This window comes from Nycticebus coucang, chromosome 7 (assembly GCF_027406575.1).
Source record: "Nycticebus coucang isolate mNycCou1 chromosome 7, mNycCou1.pri, whole genome shotgun sequence".
Lineage (NCBI taxonomy): Eukaryota > Metazoa > Chordata > Mammalia > Primates > Lorisidae > Nycticebus > Nycticebus coucang.
In genome coordinates, this window is record NC_069786.1 from 76,498,690 (window position 1) to 76,522,934 (window position 24,245).

Sequence of the window (24,245 nt, forward strand, 5' to 3'; positions counted from 1 at the left end):
TTCAAAGTGCCTTTTAAGTGGGCTGAAGAGAGATTTAGGGTGTCTACCTGCTGGGGTTTGAGAAATCAGCAGCCTCCAGTCGTATCAGAACTGTGACTAACATCCCATACCCCAAAAGACCACGTGTTGCCCAGACAATATTCAACAACATATACAAACTGCTTTGTTTTTGGTTGTGTATTTTTTTTTCTTTTTTTTTTTGTTTGGTTGGGTTTTTTTGTTTGTTTATTTTGACGTTGTTGATGTTCTTTTGTTTCTCAATTTCAATCTTTTCCATACAGATCCCTTTTTCTTTCTCAATTTTTCTAGTTTAATTATAATTTCCCATTGCTGCCTTTTTTAATAACTACAACTTCATTTTTGCTAGTGTTTCTACCGCTATCACTTGGTTTTTCACCCAATTTTATCGCCATAAAGTTTTCTGTTTGCTTGTTTTAGTTTGATTTATAGCATTTTTGTCTTTCCTCTCTACTTGGTGGAGGTGGGGTACTGTGTCTGACCAGGTTAGCAAAGAGCTGCTGACCTCAAGGGAACCACCCAACTGGGCACCCAACCCCCAGAAGGTGGGGTTTTTTAAGGTTGTGTCAAAGTACCCTACTGTACACCTATATTGCCCTGTCTCCCTCTTTCTGTGCCTCTCTTCTTTTTGTCAATATTCCTTATCCCTACCCCCTCTCCTTTCTCTATCTTTCTTTTTTTTTCTTATCACTCGGTCCTCCTTTCTTTCATCCCTTTTTTGCTCTTCAACCTTCTCACCTTTCTGGTCCTGTAACCCTTAGTCCACAGGCACAAGAACTTAAAGAGCAAGAGGAAGTGAAAGGAAAATTAGGGCAAGGAAACAGATAAAAGAAATCACTCATGAGGAAGAATCAGCAGAAAACTCCAGGCAACATGAAGAACCAGTCCAGAACAACCCCGCCAAGGGACCATGAGGTAGCTACTGCAGAGGATTCCACCTATACAGAAATGTTAGGAATGACAGAAAGGGAATTTAGAATACACATGTTGAAAACAATGAAAGAAATGATGGAAACAATGAAGGAAACTGCTAATAAAGTGGAAAATAACCAAAAGGAAATCCAAAAACAGAATCAAATCAGAGATGAACGATATGAAGAATATAAAAAGGATATAGCAGAGCTGAAGGAAATGAAACAGTCAATCAGGGAACTTAAAGATGCAATGGAAAGTATCAGCAACAGGTTAGACCATGCAGAAGAAAGAATTTCAGAGGTAGAAGACAAAGTTTTTGAGATAACTCAGATAGTAAAAGAGGCAGAAAAGAAGAGAGAGAAAGCAGAACGTTCACTGTCAGAATTATGGGACTTTTTGAAACGTTCCAACATACGAGTTATAGGAATTCCAGAAGGGGAAGAAGAATGCCCCAGAGGAATGGAAGCCATACTAGAGAATATTATAAAAGAAAATTTCCCAAACATCACCAAAGATTCTGACACACTGCTTTCAGAGGGCTATCGGACCCCAGGTCGCCTCAACTCTAACCGAGCTTCTCCAAGACACATTGTGATGAACCTGTCCAAAGTCAAGACAAAAGAAAAGATTCTGCAAGCTGCCAGGAGTAAGCGCCAGTTGACCTACAGGGGCAAATCCATCAGAGTGACCTCAGACTTCTCTAATGAAACTTTCCAAGCAAGAAGACAATGGTCATCTACCTTTAATCTACTTAAACAGAACAATTTCCAGCCCAGAATTCTGTACCCTGCTAAGCTAAGCTTCAAAATTGATGGAGAAATCAAATCATTTACGGATATACAAACATTGAGGAAATTCACCACAACAAGACCAGCTCTACAGGGAATACTTCAACCTGTTCTGCACACTGACCACCACAATGGATCAGCAGCAAAGTAAGAACTCAGAAATCAAAGGACAGAACCTAACCTCCACACTGATGCAAAAGATAAAACTAAGCAATGGACTCTCACCAAATAAGACGAATAGAATACTACCACACTTATCAATTATCTCCATAAATGTTAATGGCTTGAATTCCCCACTGAAGAGACATAGATTGGCTGACTGGATTAAAAAACACAAGCCATCCATTTGCTGTCTGCAAGAAACACACCTGGCTTCAAAAGACAAATTAAAGCTCCGAGTCAAGGGTTGGAAGACAATTTTTCAGGCAAATGGAATTCAGAAGAAAAGAGGAGTTGCAATCTTATTTTCAGATACATGTGGATTTAAAGCAACTCAAGTCAAAAAAGACAAAGATGGTCACTTTATATTGGTCAAGGGAAAACTACAACAAGAAGACATTTCAATTCTAAATATCTATGCACCAAATTTAAATGCTCCCAGATTCTTGAAACAGACCTTACTCAGTCTGAGCAATATGATATCTGATAATACCATCATAACAGGGGACTTTAACACACCTCTTACAGAGCTGGACAGATCCTCTAAACAGAAATTAAACAAAGATATAAGAGATTTAAATGAGACCCTAGAACAATTATGCTTGATAGACGCATATAGAACACTCCACCCCAAAGATAAAGAATATACATTCTTCTCATCACCCCATGGAACATTCTCCAAAATTGATCATATCCTGGGACACAAAACAAATATCAACAGAATCAAAAGAATTGAAATTTTACCTTGTATCTTTTCAGACCATAAGGCACTAAAGGTGGAACTCAACTCTAACAAAAATGCTCGACCCCATCCAAAGGCATGGAAATTAAACAATCTTCTGTTGAATAACAGATGGGTGCAGGAAGAAATCAAACAGGAAATCACTAACTTCCTTAAGCATAACAACAATGAAGACACAAGCTACCAAAACCTGTGGGATACTGCAAAAGCAGTTTTGAGAGGAAAATTCATCGCTTTAGATGCCTACATTCGAAAAACAGACAGAGAGCACATCAACAATCTCACAAGAGACCTTATGGAATTGGAAAAAGAAGAACAATCTAAGCCTAAACTCAGTAGAAGAAAAGAAATATCCAAAATCAAATCAGAGATCAATGAAATTGAAAACAAAAGAATCATTCAGAAAATTAATGAAACAAGGAGTTGGTTTTTTGAAAAAATAAATAAAATAGATAAACCATTGGCCAGACTAACTAGAAATAGAAAAGTAAAATCTCTAGTAACCTCAATCAGAAATGATAAAGGGGAAATAACAACTGATCCCACAGAGATACAAGAGATCATCTCTGAATACTACCAGAAACTGTATGCCCAGAAATTTGACAATGGGAAGGAAATGGATCAATATTTGGAATCACACCCTCTCCCTAGACTTGGCCAGGAAGAAATAGACCTCCTGAACAGACCAATTTCAAGCACTGAGATCAAAGAAACAATAAAAAAGCTTCCAACTAAAAAATGCCCTGGTCCAGATGGCTTCACTCCAGAATTCTATCAAACCTTCAAGGAAGAGCTTATTCCTGTACTGCAGAAATTATTCCAAAAAATTGAGGAAGAAGGAATCTTCCCCAACACATTCTATGAAGCAAACATCACCCTGATACCAAAACCAGGAAAAGACCCAAACAAAAAGGAGAATTTCAGACCAATCTCACTCATGAATATAGATGGAAAAATTCTCAACAAAATCCTAGCCAATAGATTACAGCTTATCATCAAAAAAGTCATTCATCATGATCAAGCAGGCTTCATCCCAGGGATGCAAGGCTGGTTCAACATACGCAAGTCCATAAACGTTATCCACCATATTAACAGAGGCAAAAATAAAGATCACATGATCCTCTCAATAGATGCAGAAAAAGCATTTGATAAAATCCAGCATCCTTTTCTAATTAGAACACTGAAGAGTATAGGCATAGGTGGCACATTTCTAAAACTGATTGAAGCTATCTATGACAAACCCACAGCCAATATTTTACTGAATGGAGTAAAACTGAAAGCTTTTCCTCTTAGAACTGGAACCAGACAAGGTTGTCCTCTGTCACCTTTACTATTCAACATAGTGCTGGAAGTTCTAGCCAATACAATTAGGCAAGACAAGGAAATAAAGGGAATCCAAATGGGAGCAGAGGAGGTCAAACTCTCCCTCTTTGCTGACGACATGATCTTATACTTAGAGAACCCCAAAGACTCAACCACAAGACTCCTAGAAGTCATCAAAAAATACAGTAATGTTTCAGGATATAAAATCAATGTCCACAAGTCAGTAGCCTTTGTATACACCAATAACAGTCAAGATGAGAAGCTAATTAAGGACACAACTCCCTTCACCATAGTTTCAAAGAAAATGAAATACCTAGGAATATACCTAACGAAGGAGGTGAAGGACCTCTATAAAGAAAACTATGAACTCCTCAGAAAGGAAATAGCAGAGGATATTAACAAATGGAAGAACATACCATGCTCATGGATGGGAAGAATCAACATTGTTAAAATGTCTATACTTCCCAAAGCAATCTACCTATTCAATGCCATTCCTATCAAAGTACCTACATCGTACTTTCAAGATTTGGAAAAAATGATTCTGCGTTTTGTATGGAACCGGAAAAAACCCCGTATAGCTAAGGCAGTTCTTAGTAACAAAAATAAAGCTGGGGGCATCAGCATACCAGATTTTAGTCTGTACTACAAAGCCATAGTGCTCAAGACAGCATGGTACTGGCACAAAAACAGAGACATAGACACTTGGAATCGAATTGAACACCAAGAAATGAAACTAACATCTTACAACCACCTAATCTTCGATAAACCAAACAAGAACTTACCTTGGGGGAAAGACTCCCTATTCAATAAATGGTGTTGGGAGAATTGGATGTCTGCGTGTAAAAGACTGAAACTGGACCCACACCTTTCCCCACTCACAAAAATTGATTCAAGATGGATAAAGGACTTAAATTTAAGGCACGAAACAATAAAAATCCTCCAAGAAAGCATAGGAAAAACACTGGAAGATATTGGCCTAGGGGAAGACTTCATGAAGAAGACTGCCATGGCAATTGCAACAACAACAAAAATAAACAAATGGGACTTCATTAAACTGAAAAGCTTCTGTACAGCTAAGGTGACGATAACCAAAGCAAAGAGACAACCCACACAATGGGAAAGGATATTTGCATATTTTCAATCAGACAAAAGCTTGATAACCAGGATCTATAGAGAACTCAAATTAATCCACATGAAAAAAGCCAACAATCCCTTATATCAATGGGCAAGAGACATGAATAGAACTTTCTCTAAAGACGACAGACGAATGGCTAACAAACACATGAAAAAATGTTCATCATCTCTATATATTAGAGAAATGCAAATCAAAACATCCCTGAGATATCATCTAACCCCAGAGAGAATGGCCCACATCACAAAATCTCAAAACTGCAGATGCTGGCGTGGATGTGGAGAGAAGGGAACACTTTTACACTGCTGGTGGGACTGCAAACTAGTACAACCTTTCTGGAAGGAAGTATGGAGAAACCTCAAAGCACTCAACCTAGACCTCCCATTCGATCCTGCCATCCCATTACTGGGCATCTACCCAGAAGGAAAAAAATCCTTTTATCATAAGGACACTTGTACTAGACTGTTTATTGCAGCTCAATTTACAATCGCCAAAATGTGGAAACAGCCTAAATGCCCACCAACCCAGGAATGGATTAACAAGCTGTGGTATATGTATACCATGGAATACTATTCAGCCATTAAAAAAAATGGAGACTTTACATCCTTCATATTAACCTGGATGGAAGTGGAAGACATTATTCTTAGTAAAGCATCACAAGAATGGAGAAGCATGAATCCTATGTACTCAATCTTGATATGAGGACAATTAATGACAATTAAGGTTATGGGGGGGGAAGCAGAAAGAGAGAGGGAGGGAGTGGGGTGGGGCCTTAGTGTGTGTCACACTTTATGGGGGCAAGACATGATTGCAAGAGGGACTTTACCTAACAATTGCAATCAGTGTAACTGGCTTATTGTACCCTCAATGAATCCCCAACAATAAAAAAAAAAAGAAGGAAAAAAAAAAAAAAAAAAAAAAAAAAAAGATAATGTTACGGCACATAGTAGATGCTCCGTATGCACAATGTGCTTAAAATCTAGAAAAATAATAAAAAGCTGGAAGGGGGTGGAGGTGAATCAGTTGTTCCTTCATCTTTTAAGGAGTTCAGGAATACCTCTTCCCTTACCTTTTCCGGATACATCTCCCTCCCCCAGAGTTATTTTACCAGTAATGCCAAGGAGGGGGCAGATTGTCATGATCAGATCCACCACGGAGGCTCCACTCCATGTAGGAATTCCTTCTGTATTGTTTCTGGTGGCTAATCCCCTCCCTCACCACATCCTTTCAACTATAGTGAGGATAAAACTTAAAGGCAGCCATACCATTATTGGACAGTTTAAATCGTTAGAAAGTTCTTTCTCATGTTGAGTTGAAACCTGCCTCCCTATAATCCCACCCATTAAATCTGGTTGTGCCTGCTGGAACTTCAGAAAATAAAAATACTTCCTTATCCACACGTCATCCCTTCAAGTGTTTGCAGGCAAGTACCATGTCTGTTCAAAGCCTTTTTATCTGACACCAGATGGCGAGGCACATGCCTGTCCTCTTGCTAAAGAGGGTTAAGAAGCAGCAGCCATGGATGGGGGGGAGAGATTAACTAAGTTTTTTTGTGTGTCTTTCATCCTGCTGTGCTGCTTGGAGTGGCTGCAGCCAGTGCTGAAATCGTGATCCTAGTGAACACTTTCTCCTGGCCTGGCCTGAGAAACACGAAGAAGTGGGTTAGTTCAAGAAGCTCTTTTAGTGTATGACCTTCCCAATTAAGCACAAGCCCTCCAGACTATTAACAGTCTATCCCACGGAGAGCTCCTCAAATCACCACCATAATTTGCCCGAGGGAGCAGTTCAGATATTGCATTTTAATTTTTTTTCTTAATGTTAGAAAATAAACTTGCCATATGACCAGTAATTTTCCTCTTGAGAAGATTTATAAGGTCTAGCCATTGTTATGTCCTATATGCATAATTCCCTCCCACATTTTAATCTGGTTGGTTATACCAGGTATACCTTTTTGCCAATAACCCACTTTCACTAACCTCTGTTGCCTTCAGCAACCACTGAACCTTCCCTGATAGATGAAGAAAAAAGCTGGCATCTAAGAGGTTAAATCGTGCTGAACAAAGGGTTCAATCATGACACAACCCTATAAATAAGGAGATGCTGACCTGCCAACCTTTATGCCACCTTCTCCTCAATCACTCTCTGAAGTTTTATTGATAAACAAGGACTTATTTAACAAAACAGAAAACCATTGCTGGATTTTAAAATCATCAATGATAAGCATTAGGGCTGTTCATAACATAATGCTTAAGAATTTTAATGTCATTTTTGTTCATTTCTTTATCTAGCAACTTAAAATTTTCTATAGTTTTTTTTTTTGGCAGCGCCTGTGGCTCAGTGAGTAGGGTGCTGGCCCCAGATATTAGAGGTGGCAGGTTCAAACCTGGTCCCAGCCAAAAACTGCAAAAAAAATTCTATAGTTTTCATTTCTAAATGGATCCATTAAAGTACACATCCTGAAGACTCAGAATTGTTACACATACACAGTAAACAAATTTTCTTACTGTAAATCTTGATAATTTCCTGATAATTCAGAAACACTATTTCAGGAAGCAAGTATTCCTAAAGCTCAGATTACAAGTGACCCACGCCAGCCAAGAGTACATTATGTTGTTCCTTTTCCAATGCAATATAAGAGGAAGACAACAGACCTAAGAGCCTGTGAAATTCCTGACAAATTTAAACCTTGCTTATGTAAGCTATCCACAGTGAGGCAATGGAGAATTCAAGGATTTGAAAGGGCTTAAAGGGGTCCCTGCCAGGACAGGAGCAGCTTGAATGTGTGCCACCACATCTGTACATTTGGCACAATCATCTCGGTCTCTACTTGGCAGCTGTGGGAAAGGAAAGACAGGAAGAAGCCATAGAGGAAGCAACCTGTTGTTTCCCACCATAAAACCACAAGGACAGGACAAATGGCTGCTCCCAGGATGCAGAGAAGGAAGAATCCCGGAGACGTGCACAGGAAGAGACACTGCTGAAGTTCAGTAGTCAGGGGAGTCTGACCCTTTGGTCAGTGCTGTTGAAGCGGTTACAAAAACCACTGGTACTGTCTGAAACTGTAAGCCAGGGAGGCAAAGGCTAAACCCCATAAAGCAATAGTTAGAGAACCCTGTCCAACGATAATTATCATCTGGGGAGTCAAGAAAAAAATGCTGGCTCCAGGACCTTACCTCTCACCACCTCCATTTAGGTTTTATAGTATTAGGTTTGGGCCCTGTAACCCATATATTCCAAGTGAGCTCACATGGACACTGATGCAGGTGTCCAGTGGCTCACACTAGCATGCAAAACAGCAGTGGACTGAAACCTGTGGGTACATGTCAGTGAGTAGCCAGTGAGAGACCACAACCTGGATCTACAGCATCCACACAGGATGGGTTCCTCAAGGAAGGAGTGTCCTGTGGTTGATGTAGCATGGGAGAACTGAAGTTGGCCTATTTTGCTGGACTTTTCCCAAGAACTGCAGGTAATTCTGATATTTATCCCCAGTTGAGAACTAGCACTAATCTTTAGTGGTCTTATATTTATAAAATATCTACATTACTAGGCCCCATCTCAGACCTGGTGAGTCAGAGCCTTCAAGGGTGAATTATAGGAATCTACACTTTTAGCAAGCTCCTAGGGTTTCTTTCATCTGCCAAATTCCAAGAGATGTTTTTAGAACCAGCCCAGTGACAACAGGCTTGGGACAGAAAGAGAAGACCATGCAAAAAAGGAACCACTTTCCACATTCTGACTCTTGAAGATTTTATTCCTATGAAAGTAGGTTGACCATTAAGAATCCCACATAAAGTAATGAGGTATATATGGACTTCAACTCTTCAGCATTCTTGAAATTGATAATTTTCTCATACCAATTATTTGGTTTTATAAATCCCAACTTAGAAAATTCAATTCAGGTACTAAACGCCTATGAGCCCAGAAAAGGTGACTATCCATCTATAAAGCAGGTGCCTGAGAAAAGACTGGCCACCAGTGAGTCTGCACTTGTTACACACACTCTGTTTACGTAAGTTGGCTCCTTCACCTGGATCACTCCCTAATTTGGGTCACTTTCAAGCATTCCAGGTGTACATATGCGGACCAAGTTCAGAAAGCACATTCGTGAAGAAGCTGTGGTAAGCTACTTGGTCTTTCCAAAGTCCTAGAAGACACATTACAAATTTGGTTAGTAAAAATCCACCTGTGCTTTACATGGTTACAAATATGTAAGAGTCCTTGTAGTGCTCACAAGTCCACACTTCCATTACCCTTCACTTCCTGAATTCTTCTAAAGCAGCGGTTCTCAACCTGTGGGTCACAACCCCTTTATAACAATGAAACTACATTGCGGCATTAGGAAGGTTGAGAATCACTGTTCTAAAGTAAACAAGGAAAAGTATATGAGAAAACAAAAAATATGTATCATTGAAATATACCCAATAAATTTAAAACTGAAGACTCAAAAATCAGAAGTGCAGAAGTTGTCCTGGCAAAGAAATCAGTGTACCTGTGAAGTTTGACATTAATAAATTGTATCATGTACGGTTACCCCTGTGAGGACTGTAGGTACCAAGAACGTTGTGGTATTAGGTGTGTTAACTCATTTTATCAATAACAATTCCATGAAAGATGCTTTTATCATCTCTTAGATTTGGGAAACTAAGGCATGGAGAAGTAACTTAGTCAAAGCCACGTAGCTAATAAGTGGAGGAGCTGGAATTTGCATCCACAAAGTCGATTAACTCCAGAGTCTAATTTAACCTTTAGGCTCTACTACTTCCAACATATATAGGAATGAGATATATATTATCATCCTCATTTCCAGATATCTAAGAACGTATGCAATGACCAATTTATTTAAATAAAAATATTTCATATATATAAAATCACAATGCCCATGGATGTATACAAGTATGTATATTCGTATGCGAACAATGATATTTAATTCTTTGTATTCTTATTCTAAGCATTAGATTTTTCATAATGTGTAAAGTAAAACCTCTCCCTGTGAGGAAATGTTTTTCCCCCTCCAAAGTATCAAATCTAAGAACACCACAGTGTCCATATAATTTTTATATGAAGTTTAAATGCTAGTGTTAATAGTAGTAGAAGTTTTCTGCCCTTACTTACAATGTTTTATTTCCCTAGGCTCAAATTTTAAATATTCTAAATTCTCTGGGTCTCATTTTTTTTTTCAGTTTATCAGTGAAGATTTTGCACAAAAATCATTTTTAACTCTATAGATACAATGATGATTTAATGATTGTCTTTGACCAAATAGGACTCATTTCCATATCCTTACCTAATAGTTCACAGGAACAGCAATCTAGTAAGCATGAGAAGGATTACAATCTGAACTTGGTTTGAAATCAGTGTAAGAGGACTAAAAGCCCGGGCCTCTGGACTACACAAACCTTACATAAGAGACTACCCATCAGATGGGCTATTTTAACTAATACACATCAAAAATCACAGCTCTCTGTAGAATTTTACACAATTTTAACACTAGTAAATTAAAGCAAATATTTATAAGAATTAGCTCATTATCTCTCACAATGGGCCTTAGTGCAGCTCAAAGTACTTTTTAAAATTTCATCGTATCTTCTTGTATTATAAAGAAGTACACTTCATCATACTGTGGAAAATAAACATTAGGCTGTGGGGATTTAACTGGAAAATAAAAGTATGCTTCCTGGTCAAAATGTAAATAATGCAGAAATGAAATTGTTTTATGCTAAGAGAAAAGAATAGGAAATGGTATTCATCTGCAGTTATTTTGCACACAAAGGATACCAGAATGACAATCCCTAAAAAATAATGATGATTGGCCTTTACCCAGGCCCACTGGAATTACAGAGCACCCCTTTATTGGGAAAAATATGAAATAGGGGCCGTTAGTTAATATTCTGTCCATTACCTAATCTTTGTTTTGCTGATTAAATGATAACATAATACCATTTCCCCGAAAATAAGACATCCTCCGAAAATAAGACCTACTTACAGGAAAGATAAGACGTCCCCTGAAAATAAGACCTAGCACATCTTTGGGAGCACACCTTAAAATAAGACACTGTCTTATTTTCGGGAAAACAAGGGTATCATAATGGGTATTTCAGAATCTGGGCCAAAAAGAAAAGAGAAAGTTGATTAGCGTTAGCTTGCATAGCACGGGATAGCACTCTGGGTGTGCTTTTAAAATAAGACACTGTCTTATTTTCGGGGAAACAGGGTATCATAATGAGTATTTCAGAATCTGGGCCAAAAAGAAAAGAGAAAGTTGATTAGTGTTAGCTTGCATAGCACGGGATAGCACTCTGGGTGTGCTTTTCTTCTTTATTTTTAAATTCCGTTTCCCATTATGAAATCAGAAAAGTAAATGCTCTGTACATTCATATTTATTTCCAAAATAAAATGCTCTTAGGTCCATGAATTTTGATCTTTTTTATTTGTTGATGAGAGGACTGTCTTTACTAAAAGACTAATGTCATTTCTCACCTCGTAAGTATGAAAGCCTGGTCATCTTTTTGTATCAGTATATATGGATTTTAATCCATCTCTGCTATTTAAGAGACCATGAAGTTGATGTGGCAGCAAGCAGATCAAAAACTCAGGGCTGATTGTTTCTTATTAATATATATGTTTCTTCTATATTTTTTCACTGACTTATGAAAAATATGCTCATTAATTTCCTTTCAAACTGATTATACGGTGCTGGATACTTGAAGCTGAACAGGGGGTAAGAAGAACATTACCTCAGTCAAGACAAGATAACCTTTTACTGACTCAGGGAGTGTAATCTGTAATAGAATGATTATCATGATAAGCAACTCATTTCTTAAACAACCACAATTGCACAGTGCTGGCTCTACAGACATTATGTCATACTCTTCTCATAACAAGCAAGTCAACCCATTTCACAGATGAACAAATTCACAGATGAGGCCCACAGAAGTTAAGCAACCCCTCTCTCACCTAAGCTCTCAGAGTTAGTGAGTGGCTAAGCCACAGTTGGACTCAGAACAATGCTATGTTCTTAACCCTCACATTACAATGCCTTTACAGGCCACATACTGTATTTCTCCACCTGGGGTGAAATTAGAATCACTTGGGGAGATTTAAAAAATACTAATAAATTAACCATTCCCTAGATATGAACTAAGAGTGTCACTATTTTTTTTAAGCTCCTGAAGTGATTATAGTGTGAATCCAGGGCTGAAAACAACTGGATAAGGTGATGCCAAGGAATATTCATTTCCTTAAGAGATAGGACTATTTCTCCTCCAATTATTAGTGTGAGAACAACAAAGAAAGTTCAAGTTGTTTATCTAGAACAGGAGCCTGAAACAGGAACGGCAGACGGGGGCATCCAGCACTCCAGCATCATCAGGCGCTTTGTGTTTCCTCCCTCAACCTGCTCCCTCGGCCTCACGTGAAGATTCCACATGGCACCTCAGTGCTGCAGTAGACCCAGGAAGTTGTGTAACCCACGCCCTCCATCCACAAGTGCTAGAGGAGCCCAGAAAAGAGACAGCTTCGCCCCAAATCTCACGCTAGCAATAAGGCAGACGAGAGTTTGAGTCTCCTGCACCCTATTTCAGTGCTCCTTTCACTGAAAATTTTTGGAAGCAGTAGGAAAACAGGTGGGGCAGAGAGTCAGCCAAGGCACCTGAAGAGAATTTCAAGAACCAGCAAGCAAAAAAAAAAAAAAAATCAAAGCAAAATGAGAAAGCAGAACAGCCACAATCTGCAAAGAATGGGGAAAGCAGAAGGAATATATAACAAGGCAATGCACTGGCCAGAGAAAAACACAGTAGGGAGAACTAGCAATTGCAATAATGGAGCAGTAAAACAAGGAGAAAATACCAAGGGAATAAACAAACTTCCCATTCAGCTTTAGAAACCATGTCCGGGCCTACAGTACTTTTAAAATAGAAAGTAATATTGAAACAAACACTAACTGTGGGGAAATCTCCAGGCAGAGACAGGGACTGCCAGAACCTCCCAACCTGTTAAGTACCATTACTGCCTTGCTGCTCAAAGTGTGGTTCAAGGATAAGCTATTTCAAAATTACCTGAGAGTTTGTTAGAAAAGTAGGATGGCAGGCCTTATCTTAGATTTGCTCAACCAGAATGTTCATTTCAATAATATTTCCTAATGACTTACACTCACATTAAAGTTTAAGCAGCACTGGCTCTACTTAAGAAAAACCAAATTAAGGTATTATGAAACAAAAACAGTTATTGCACAAGTTGGGACTCAAGAAGTGTCCCAACTTGGTAGAAGTCAATCCAACTAATTAAATTATTTGTTGAGGTCTGACAATATGCCCGGCCCTGAGCTGGGTATTTCAGGAAATGCAGGTATAAGGTTAGGCAAGGTTGGTGCAGTGCCCTTGGGGTAGAATGCAGAAAACACCTATAGGAAGGGAAGACTTTGACTCATGTTCCAATGGGAAGAGGTCAAGCAAAACGTAACAGGGTTTGGTGGAGCAGAAGTCGGAGGGCACAGGGAGATCAGGAATCATGCAGCAATTGCACTGACTCTCTGACAGGTAGAAATAGTTACAGGTAAGTGAGGGGGCCTCTCCCAGGCAGAGGGACTAGCCTAAGCAAAGATGCAGAACTCAGAAAAAAACACTTATTGAGGAAAACACTGCCTTTCGTCTAGAGCAGTGTCAAACTGTTTCCAGCAGACTCCTGACTGAGGAGGAGTCCTGAGATGACTCAGGATGACGAAGGTCAGGAGAGGAGGCCAGTGGGATTTCTGGGGCCCCACTGTATCCACATAAGATTATATTTCAACAGTGGGTACCAACACTGAAAAATAAACTTTGAACTGTATCGCTGAGCCAATACATAGGGTGCTTTTGAAATTATAACCCAGAACTGTGCCGGGGGTATAGAGGCACTCAGATATTCAGTGATTAAATTAATAAATGAATGAGCGGATCAATCAATGAGACCAAAGTAAAAACGCAGAGCTACTTTGGGGGATGAACTGCAGAAAGTTTTAACTTTTTGAGAAGAGGTTTACATGTCATTTGGTCAGGTGCTGGGGCTGGGGAAAAGTTTAATAGGCGGTGACTGAAAGTGGCTCTGACTTGAGAAGCTTACTCTGAAAAACCCACTGTTAAATGAATTGAAAATGGACAGGTTAGAGATGGGAAATGTGTCAGGAAGCATCTTGGCAGTCTCTAGAAAGAGATAAGACTGAACAAAGACAATCGCCAGGGGAATAGAAGGATGAAGAAGCAGGCATCACGAGGCATTGTGGAGACGGAATCTATAGATTTGTTTGCAAATTACACGTGGAAAGCAAAGTCACTGGGAAGGTCCTCAATGGCTAGGGAAAACTGACACACAGACACAGCATCACTCTGTTCATTTGGAGAAAGATGTTAATTAGAGCTTAGACACATTGAAGCTGAGGCACCTGAGACTCTCTTAGGTGGTTTGAAATGTAAATATAAAATTTAAGAGGGAAAGCAGAGCTGGGATGTCACTTTAGGGGTAAATAATTTAGCACTAATAAAAAAAGACACCACTGAATAAAAAATATCATACTAAAGAGCATAAAAGGAGATAATCTATAATCTATACAGCAACAAAAATCGAAAGAAATCCCCAGAGTTAAAAAAAAAAAATAATGAAGAAAAGGTTACAAGACCACATTGAAACACAGGCGGAATAGTGACAGAAACAGGGGGTGGCAAAACAGAGATAATGAAATGGTGTGGAGGGGTTAGAATATAAAACCAGAAGCACATAAAAAGCCATGGGAAACTGGGACAGGCACACACACTCACTGTTCTTTAGACCTTTGAAGACTTAGAATCCTATAGGAACAGCAGAAAGCCGATTTTGCTCTTTATTTCTGTGAACAAAGAAAGATTCCCACAAACGAAGCAGTCACTCCTGTGAGAAGTTAGCTAATTGCTCATGGTTTTTTTTTTCTTTTTTAATATAAATTGTTGCTGTTAAAAATCAAACAATGGTATCTTCACATTCAGGGGGAAGAAAATGTCTAAGGGGGATTGAGTGGTGGCTAATCCAACGATTTAAAAGCCTTGTCTTTTTCACAGTGCCTAACTCCACACAGCACTATTCTGTGCAGGCATTTCACCTTTCAGTATGGTTTGTTTTCAAGGGTTTTTTTTTTTCCCCTCTGTGCCAGGTCACTTGCCTGAGAAAAAGAATGCTGAGAGCACCTGATATACTTTGATAGATCCTCATAAAATGGTTGTACTTTGCAGTTATCCACCAGCTCCTGATAGATCTCATTAATTGGCTGTGTTTGGGTGACAAGTAATAATGAACGTTCCTTCCCAGGTTGACCCTAGAGGAGACACCTCCATTGGTTTCCTTTCTGCCTCAGTTCAAAACGGATACATTAAATGCACTGTCCTCTTTTTTGGTCTCTCAATCTGTTAAAACGCTGTAGAACATTGACATTATTTTTAATATACATGATAGTGGTTATTAAACTTTCTATAAAGAGATGACTACTTATGTAACGTACAATAATATAATGCAGGTAAGTACTTAAAGAATTACACTGCAAAGTATTAATATCACCGGGATGATTCCAGAAAGGAAAATAATGTTTCCTTTACTGGGAGAATTCACCTTCCCCAAAGCATTCACTATAAATGCATGCAAGGGAGGTCAAGGAGACCTACAAGAATAGCTACTTGATTTGTGGTTGTCATCCCAAGCTTCCTCAGATCACTTTTGGAAAAGGGTAAGAGTGTGAATTATAAATCCACAAATAATTTATAGGAAGACAGAATCTGAAAAAACAACCAACACTTTGATCAGATGAACATTTTTTTCATCTTAAAAGCCTCGAGTAACAACATAACTTGCAATGCAGTATTTTCCATTCTCAAGGCCTTTATCTATCACAGGGAAGAAGCGGCATACGCTCAGTGCACATATGGCATCAAAATAAAATTAAAGACTCTGAAAACCGGTGAAATTAGACCTTGACACATTTAGGGAAGTTCCTTCCAGCCAAAACCTTTATCTAAGATGTAGCATACTGACTTTGTGGAAAGGCTTTTTTCCTTTAATTAGATAAATGTGTTTCCCCTAGTTTGATGAACTGCGTGGAAGCTGCAGTTTCCTAGTTTCTACCCTTTAAGTAGGGCCCTACAGCGCAAATACTTTGTTCCTTCTCTTTGAACATCTATTGCTACATGTTGACAAAGTTTGCATTCACCTTTATGTGTTGCTCCTCAGCAAAGCAAAACCAAAAGGAACTACAAACCTCATGGCTGTATGAAAAGGAAGAAAATGAAGCAAGATAATCCCCAATTCAAGAACTTTTGAGAGCATTCCAAAACTGCGTTTATTTTGCATTCATGGGGTGGGGGGACTTGGCAATTTATTTTCCCTGAAGGACCCACAGCACTCCCCATCCAGGTTAATCATAAAAACTGTTTGTCCTCCAGAGTCTGAGGAAGCGTTCCGGGGAAGCATCGTCCTGCCAGCTCTCTCTTCTCCGAACGGGCCCCCGCACAGAACAGCGGAGAAACAGATGGTCCTCCCCCTTCCCTGCTCCTCGTCCCTTCCGCAGTCCCACAGTGTCCTCCCACCCTAAGCTGACACCTTCACTAGCGTTTAGGAGCCAAGGCCGCCTCTCAGGGCTCCCAGGAAGTACAAACTTTGGGGACCTCCTTTCTGCCTGATCACCCCATCTCACCTTCCTTCAGCTGCAGAACTCTCCCGGTACCCCAAGCTTCGACTGCTAGCCTCCTCCCATACCTCTGTCCCCAAACTACCCGCTTCCCTTTAACAAACAGAAAAACCCGAACTTCCCAGCTCAGGTAGCAAAGGCGCTGCGGCGAACCACAGCGGGGCACTCTCCTCCTCGTCCTTTCCCCTTCTCCGTCCGCCCCATCCGTCCTTGGGAACCAGAGCCTACCCCAGGGACTCCTCAGCTCCTCTGGCTTCCACCACCCAATCCTAACTCCAGGGCTTCGCAGGAGCCTGTCCTCTGCAGCCTGGGGAGCGGCGCCCGGGCGCCTCATCTACAAGTGGGACCGCTGGACAAAGTGCAAACTCTATGGGGAGAGGGTGGGGGGCTCCCGGCCATTCCCTGGGGCGGCGCGCCCAGGTGCCCGCTCGCTCCGCGGAAGAGGGCGTGGGCCGGGCAGGAAGGCGGCGCCGCTCCGGGGGCGCGGGGCTGGGCTGGGCGCCCAGAGCTTACCTCGGCGCGCGGGGCAGTGGCTGCTCCGGTCGGGAAGCTGTTGCTCACGCTCTGCTGGTTGCGGCTGTCCCGCCAGGGCTGCACTGGGGCTTCGCGCAGACGCTCTCCTGCGAGCTGCTGCAGCCCGGGCGGTGGCGGCGGCAGTGGAGGTGGCGCCGGCGACAGCTTGGCCAGGCGCGGCCCCGGAACTGTCCAACTCTTGCCCGCGCGGGGCTGGGGCGCCGGGCCGCGGCCCCCGCGCTGAGCGCCTGCGCGCCCGGCCTCGCCCAGGTGAGGGGCGTGTGCCCCGGGCCCGCGGGGTGCGCCCGCCCGGCCCCCTGGCCTGGTTCGGACGCGCCCACGCCACTCTCGCGCCTGAAGCGGTGACGGTTTACCAAGCAGACACTTGCGAGGCACATACACACGGGGGAACGAGGCGGGACCGTTCGGGGGCTCGTTGACACTGCAGAGCCTCCCGCAGCATCGCTGCCTTAAATCCCGCCTTTCCAGGCGTGCGCGCACCGCGAGGGAGAGGAGGCTCGGTCCCCACGACGGGGTCCAGCGCCGTCCTCAGCCCCGGGCTTGCGTCCCTCGAGAAATTGTTGGCAATGGCAGAGGTCCCAAAACCGAGAAGCCAAGCCGCGCGGTGCGGCAGATGTCTCGACTATTAGTCAAGCCAGAGTGAAACTCCCTTCTTGGAGATAGGCAGACCAACTAGTATTTGTTTTTCCTCTTGACCAGCTCTGGGCTCGCCGACCACAGCGAGTAGCCTGGGCATTTTTGGCCGAGGCAGGAAGGCCCGCGGCGCGGAAGGCATCGCAGCCTGGCTGCGGATCTGAAAGACTCGTGGGCGGGGGGTCATTTTCCTCCGGGTTTCTTTTTCGTGTTTAAATTTTCAGAAATAAAAATGCCATCGGTTACCCTGACGTAGGGAAGGCATCTTCTGAAAACAGTGCAAACGTGCCCAAGGTGCTTGCATCTGAAAAGGAAAGCACTTAGAAAACATTTAAGAAAAAAGAAAAAATCATTTTAAAGGAGCAGTTTTCTGAAATTACTTCTTGGGGGAGAAGTTGAAGCCATGATGGCAAGAGAGCAGTGTTCTACAACAGGGATTTTTTTTTTTTTTTTTACAAGATGATTTTAAAGTATTATTTTTTGGTTCTCATATGATTGACACCGAGTCCTTAAATAATTAATCCTGCAGCTGTTAATGTCTTGGCATAGTCCAGAGTAAGTATCTTAGCGTCCAGCCACAGCCTGTTCTCCAGAGTGGGCTTGAGATCTGACACTCACACGCAAACCACCCTTTAGCTTTCTAAAGCAACAGTTGTGTTTCCGGGCCACCTTGGAATTTAGGGTTATGGCAAGTGCCAGCACACCTAAGGTACCAGCGTGAGAAAGGGCATAAATCAGTTTATAGTTTTGTGTTTTTAGAGTCCAAATATCTTCACACCCAGGTAGGCAGTCTCACTTATTACTAAGGACAGATACTGACGGGTATGATAATTCTTAAAACTGTACCCTAGTTGAAATTGCTGTAAAAGGCAAGCACCAACATTTAATCATTGTATTCCAAAACAATATAAGTCATGATAATTGCTTAAATTATGTTTTAAAAGATTATAATCTTAAAGTCTCTTCCCATTATTAAAGGTTATACTGAAAACGAGTCTTTCATGAGTCCCTGAAGGTCAGTAAACTGAAACTTTAGCAGATAGGAATTCCAGAAGCAAAGCCTCCCGGGAGAGGAACACTTCAGAATTGGGAACAGTGTGGTTATCACAGTGATTGCCATTGAACTCAGACAAGTACTGGAATCTCCAGGATTTTAAGTTGCAGAGAAAGGGTAAGGGCTCCTTAAGGCCTCCAGTCAACACCTTGGATTGCACTTGGAGGCAAATGAGTAACCTTTGCAGAGTGGAACACCTGGGAGAAGTGTTCCCTGTGGTTTGCACAATTTAGCAGCATGTGCATTTTTTATGTCCTGCAAACTGCAGCTATATTCTTCTCTCCTCTCTATTTTTAATCACCTATAGCTAAGACTCAGGATGAAGAATAATTTGAGGGTTGCATTTCCTTACAGCTGAAAGAAGCATAAAATACATACAAGCAGACAACTCCCAAATTTTCACCTGTGATCTAACTTTGTGTCCTCAGCCCAGGCAGGATTAAGGCCTCTGGGGGCCCATGCACTGAAACAATAGCAGCGCCTCCCTTCTAACTGTATGGCAGTATGGAAACTACAGTAAGCTAAAAGACACAAGGTTTAAATGTATAGACAAAATTAAAACAGCTTCTCTCTTGATTTTCTGGTTGTAAATTTGGCCTGTTGGATAATTTGGCCTTGACATGCCTTTCCAGCACTATCTGTCCTCAAGCCCTGCCACTCCCATTTTCCTAGAACCATTGTTGCTCCTCCCTGGAGATAATGGAGTAAACTAACTCAGAGAACTGTAGGCAGGATAGCAGCAGAATCTGCAGGCTGGCCCATCAAGGAGCAGGTCCAAACGCCAAGAAAGAACTTTGCAGAAAGGGATTAATTAAAGCCTTGTTCTACTTCTTGTGTTGATAAGGTATATGTTACATTGGTTCCTAAACGTTAAAGTCCTCCAGCAGACTTAAGACCTCTTTAAACTGTACCTATCAATTCACACTTCCAAGTAAATAAAGAACTTGATGTTAATATGTACCACATCAACTAATTTGAAGAATTCGTAGATCACTTACATTTACTATATAAAAAAATGGAAATGAGTTTGCACATAAGATGTTATAAAGCAAGGTCCTACCGACATTTTGGATCACTTTGCAGCCCCTAGTCTCCAGGTTGGGGGCACTATTTTGAAAACTATTCTTGCCGTGGAAGAAAACTGGAAGACCTGCGTTCAACTGTCTGCTGTCACTTCCAGCCTAGGTGTTTAGTTCTCTAAGACAGGACTGTTTATATCATCCTTGTCTTAGAGATGACTGTAATTCTCAAAAGCCATAGCATATGCAGTCTCTCTGGAGACTGTGTAGGAACACAAGGTATCACTGGTTGATAGTTGTCTTGCTCATATTTCTCTTTCCTCCATTATTTTTGTGTTATTCTACTAACTTTCCTTCAATGTGTCTTATAAATCCCATTTAGTTTTTCTACCAAGCATATTCTACAATAAATCTACTTTTGGATGGCTCCAGTGTAATGTTAATGAGGACAGCATAAGCCCTGTGTTGGATGAGCAGGGCTTGGTTTCTAACTTTGTATTTATTTATTAGGTGTCTGACACTTTGCGTTCCCTCTAAACTTCAGTTTCCTCACCTTTAATATGGGAAAATAAATATTTCTTCCTCATCAGGTTATCCTAAATACACAAAGCAAGTGGAAAAATATTTTGCAAACTATGAAACACAGACGTGTTAATTATACTTTAATCATTACTTGGGAAGTAAATAGGAGGCTTATCTCTATATTTGCCATTAAGGTTTAAAGTAAGAAAAAGAAAAAAAAATCATGTCCAAGACTTTTGTAGCAACTAGAAAGAAGATAATATAAAATTTTGTCAATAGTCTATTAAATTATATTTGTTTATAAGTGTGTGTGAATATTTTGCAAATATCAGAAAATATTGTACAATATTTTATTTCAACTTTCACCATGTTATGAGAATTAATGGGGTAAGTATTTTATAACATTTATGCTTAACAGCCCTAACTCAGGTTCAAAGAAATTTATATTTGTTGAAAACCACTTTTCGTAATTGTTTTGAGGAGATAGTCCCACTCAAGATAGATAATGATAAATTGTAACAAAACATTTTGAGGTTTTTTTTTGATCATTTAATTTTTAGTATCTTGGTCAGAAAAGAATTGCTGAATTCTAAAAAAATTAATATCATTTTCTTATGTGCTTGATTAAAAAATAATACAATTAATAGATCTTTAAGGTTAACAAGATTTTATGTAGTAGTTCCAAATTTGACATAGATGTTTATCTATTAAAAAACAGTATGAAAAAATGTAAAAATATGAATAAAATGATGTTTATTTTAAGTGGAAATATTAAAGTTATTTTATTTGTGTTTTACATTTGTCTCATTTTAAACTCTGACTTTATCACCTTTAAAATCAAACTGTAGATCTGATTTTAAATACAGACACTATAGTATCTGTATTCAGAAAGTGAAAGAATACAACACTGGTTAAATCTCAAGCTTACTTGAGGAGCTATGCTATTCTTTTTTTTCCTCCCTGTCTTGGGGGACTGTTTTTATGGGAATCATTAGTATTCTTTGGAAAAGAATTGTCCTCTTGGCCTATAATTATTTTTTAACAGGAGATTGGGCTCCCTTTCATCTTGCTTTTTTATCTGAATACTCTTAGCAGAGAAGGTTCATGTACTTAAATTCCTTGCTCACTAATATGTCTTTCTTTGTTGCATCGAACACATTATGACTTACCTTGATATTCTTAGATTCATTATTTACATATTTTTCCCAAGTGTGACTGAGCCCTATTTGTTTTCATCCATTCCTCATAAAAATTTATTTTCTTGAGATCTGGCAGAATTGATGCTTTGCTGTGACATTGCGTTGCTTCTGTGAGACAGTAATATCTTTTGTGTCCAGAGGTGATCAATATTGTAAAGGCATTCCTTCTAGACCCTAACCATGGCTTTACAATAATAACAGGGCCTCTTGTTATACATCTGTCCCTTTGAAACCTAATGCAGCACAGCCTCCAGCCCCAAGATGAAGGCTGTACCAATTTCACGACACCCCCAAACCCTCTCCTGATTAGACTGCAAAGTGATTACCCTGGTTAGCACATACTCCCCTGTTTGGCTCTTTGCTCTGAGATAAATATAAAATAATTAATCTTCTTTGAACTGCATTTGCAATTTTGATTTTTCTTCCACCTCTTATAAATGTGAATGTGGTAATACTCTTTTCAAAAATGTTGAATTATTTTCTAGGCTCAGTTCTGTAGTTTGCTCCCTTGTGCATTTAACTCCCAACTGCCTAGTCACTGTGGAAGCTCTCCACTGACAAGTACCTTCTGCTTTCAGACTGTATTTTTAAAATAGTTTCCATTTAATCTATGCCATAATTTTAGATAAATTACTAGTGTTGAACTTACTGTGCTGAATAATTTTCAAAAATTTTTCGTGTCTGAATAGCCAAGACTTATCCCTTCTTAACAAATACTATGTGCAGACACTGTAGATGTGCTTGTCTCACTTTATTGTTGTAAATATCTGGGAAGAAGAAATTAATGCCAATTTACAGATTGGGAAAGTGAAAATCAGTAATTTCGTGCTATGTTCAAGATTTAAAATTGGTAGAACCACAATTCTAACCCAAGTTTATCTGATCTTGACAAAGCTCTTTGTATGATGCTTCTTGAGGTTAATCAAAAGTATTGATTAGACTGTAAAGTTTCACTGAAAGTAGAAATCTTATCCTACTCATTCTTCAGTCCCTGATAAAACCTAATCTATACAGTGCCTACGAAGGCACTCCATATCTGTTTGCAGAGTACCAGTTTCACATTTTTGGTTTTCTACTCTATAGCAAGTATCACCATAGCTTTTGGAACCATTCTTAACCTACCCCCTATAATGCAGGGTTGCAGAAAAGGCGTTGAGAGGGCTGAAGAAGACCATTATTTCTTGACAAACCCCAAATACATTATAACTTTTGGTCTCCCTTTTGGACCACAAGCAGATGTACTGCTCTGCACAACTCCTTAAAGATGCTGTCTCACATCTCATTTTTCCAATAAGACTGTCAAACGCTTAAAGCTAAGAACTATTTCTAATTTGTTTGCATTCATCCTCCACCTACAATGCCCAGGACTCAGCCATACTTGTTGTAGGTGTTCAGTGCAAGTTTAAATGCAGCTAGTGATTTCTCGTTCTTATTCACAAATGTGTGAAGGACAGGATCTGATTTTCTGCAGCAGCAAAGGAAGTGATTTAGAAGAAGCCAGGTCCCAGTCATGTCTTCAAGAAATCTGCGTTCAATGCACAAGTCTTTCCATTACTCTCCGAAGGATACAATGGTGAACAACACAAGAGTCTATAATCCACGATCCATAGATAGGAAAATGGTTTTATTCTCAACCAGACCACGGTTGCTGCTGCTCTTTTCATGGCCGTACTAATCTCCCTGCTGCCCTCCCTTCAGTATATCACATTCTCACTTTGTCTCCTTCCCTTCATTTTCTAATTCAGCATTCCGTTTTCAACATACATTTTTATTAGAGATAAAATGCTAATAATCCATTCAATTTGAAAATAGTTTTTGCTCACCTTTTCCACTTTCTTACTACTGGCCAAAGTTCCTTTCTTTCTCTTTATAAAGGGCCAGGACCACTTTGGCCAGTTGAAGGAACCATCATAATCCTAACAGAATAACCAAAAGTGCTATTGAAATTGACCAACCTGATAGCATTTTATGGATACTCTTTGTGGTCAAAGGCACCTTTGACCAAGCATGTTTAAGCTTGGGATCAAGCCTAGAGTGCAAGTCACAATCATTCCAACATTAAACATTAGCTGAGGAGTTCCATGCTAATATAGGCATGTTCTAGGGAATTGGTTGAAATTATTGTTGCTTAGGTGGAATTACTGAAAAAGGTTCCCTCAAGGACTTAGACCCAGCTGAATTATAAAGGGGAGCAGGAATGGCCCATAGGGTGGGGCTATGAAAAACACCTGAGGCTGAGGAGAGAAGAGGACAAAAGGCTTGAGTTCTAGTCCCAGCTTCCCGGACAGCAATCCCGGGAAGCTGAATTCAATTCCTTTTTCGCTCTATCATGATGCTTTCCGAAATGACCTCTGTGAGCTTCTTCACCTTTCAGCCTGACTTGGCTTGAGGTCATTTCATACTTAGGAATCTCACTTAAGATACAAATCTAAACTTCCAAAACAAATTAACTAAATGGGAAGTTTACCATTCTTTAATCTTCACTGACATATCCAGTTATCTCATGGGGGACAACATCATGGGA

At 40.3% G+C, this 24,245-nt stretch overlaps 1 protein-coding gene across 1 annotated transcript in view; it reads right to left on the reverse strand.

The window, feature by feature from the left end:
• The window catches only part of ZNF385B (zinc finger protein 385B), a 459,310-nt gene extending 441,804 nt beyond the window's left edge, over positions 1–17,506 (reverse strand). The window contains exon 1 of the mRNA XM_053596741.1: positions 17,274–17,506. The gene's annotated coding sequence lies outside the window, so the exon portion shown is untranslated. The remainder of the gene's footprint in view (positions 1–17,273) is intronic.
• Positions 17,507–24,245: the final 6,739 nt, after the last annotated feature.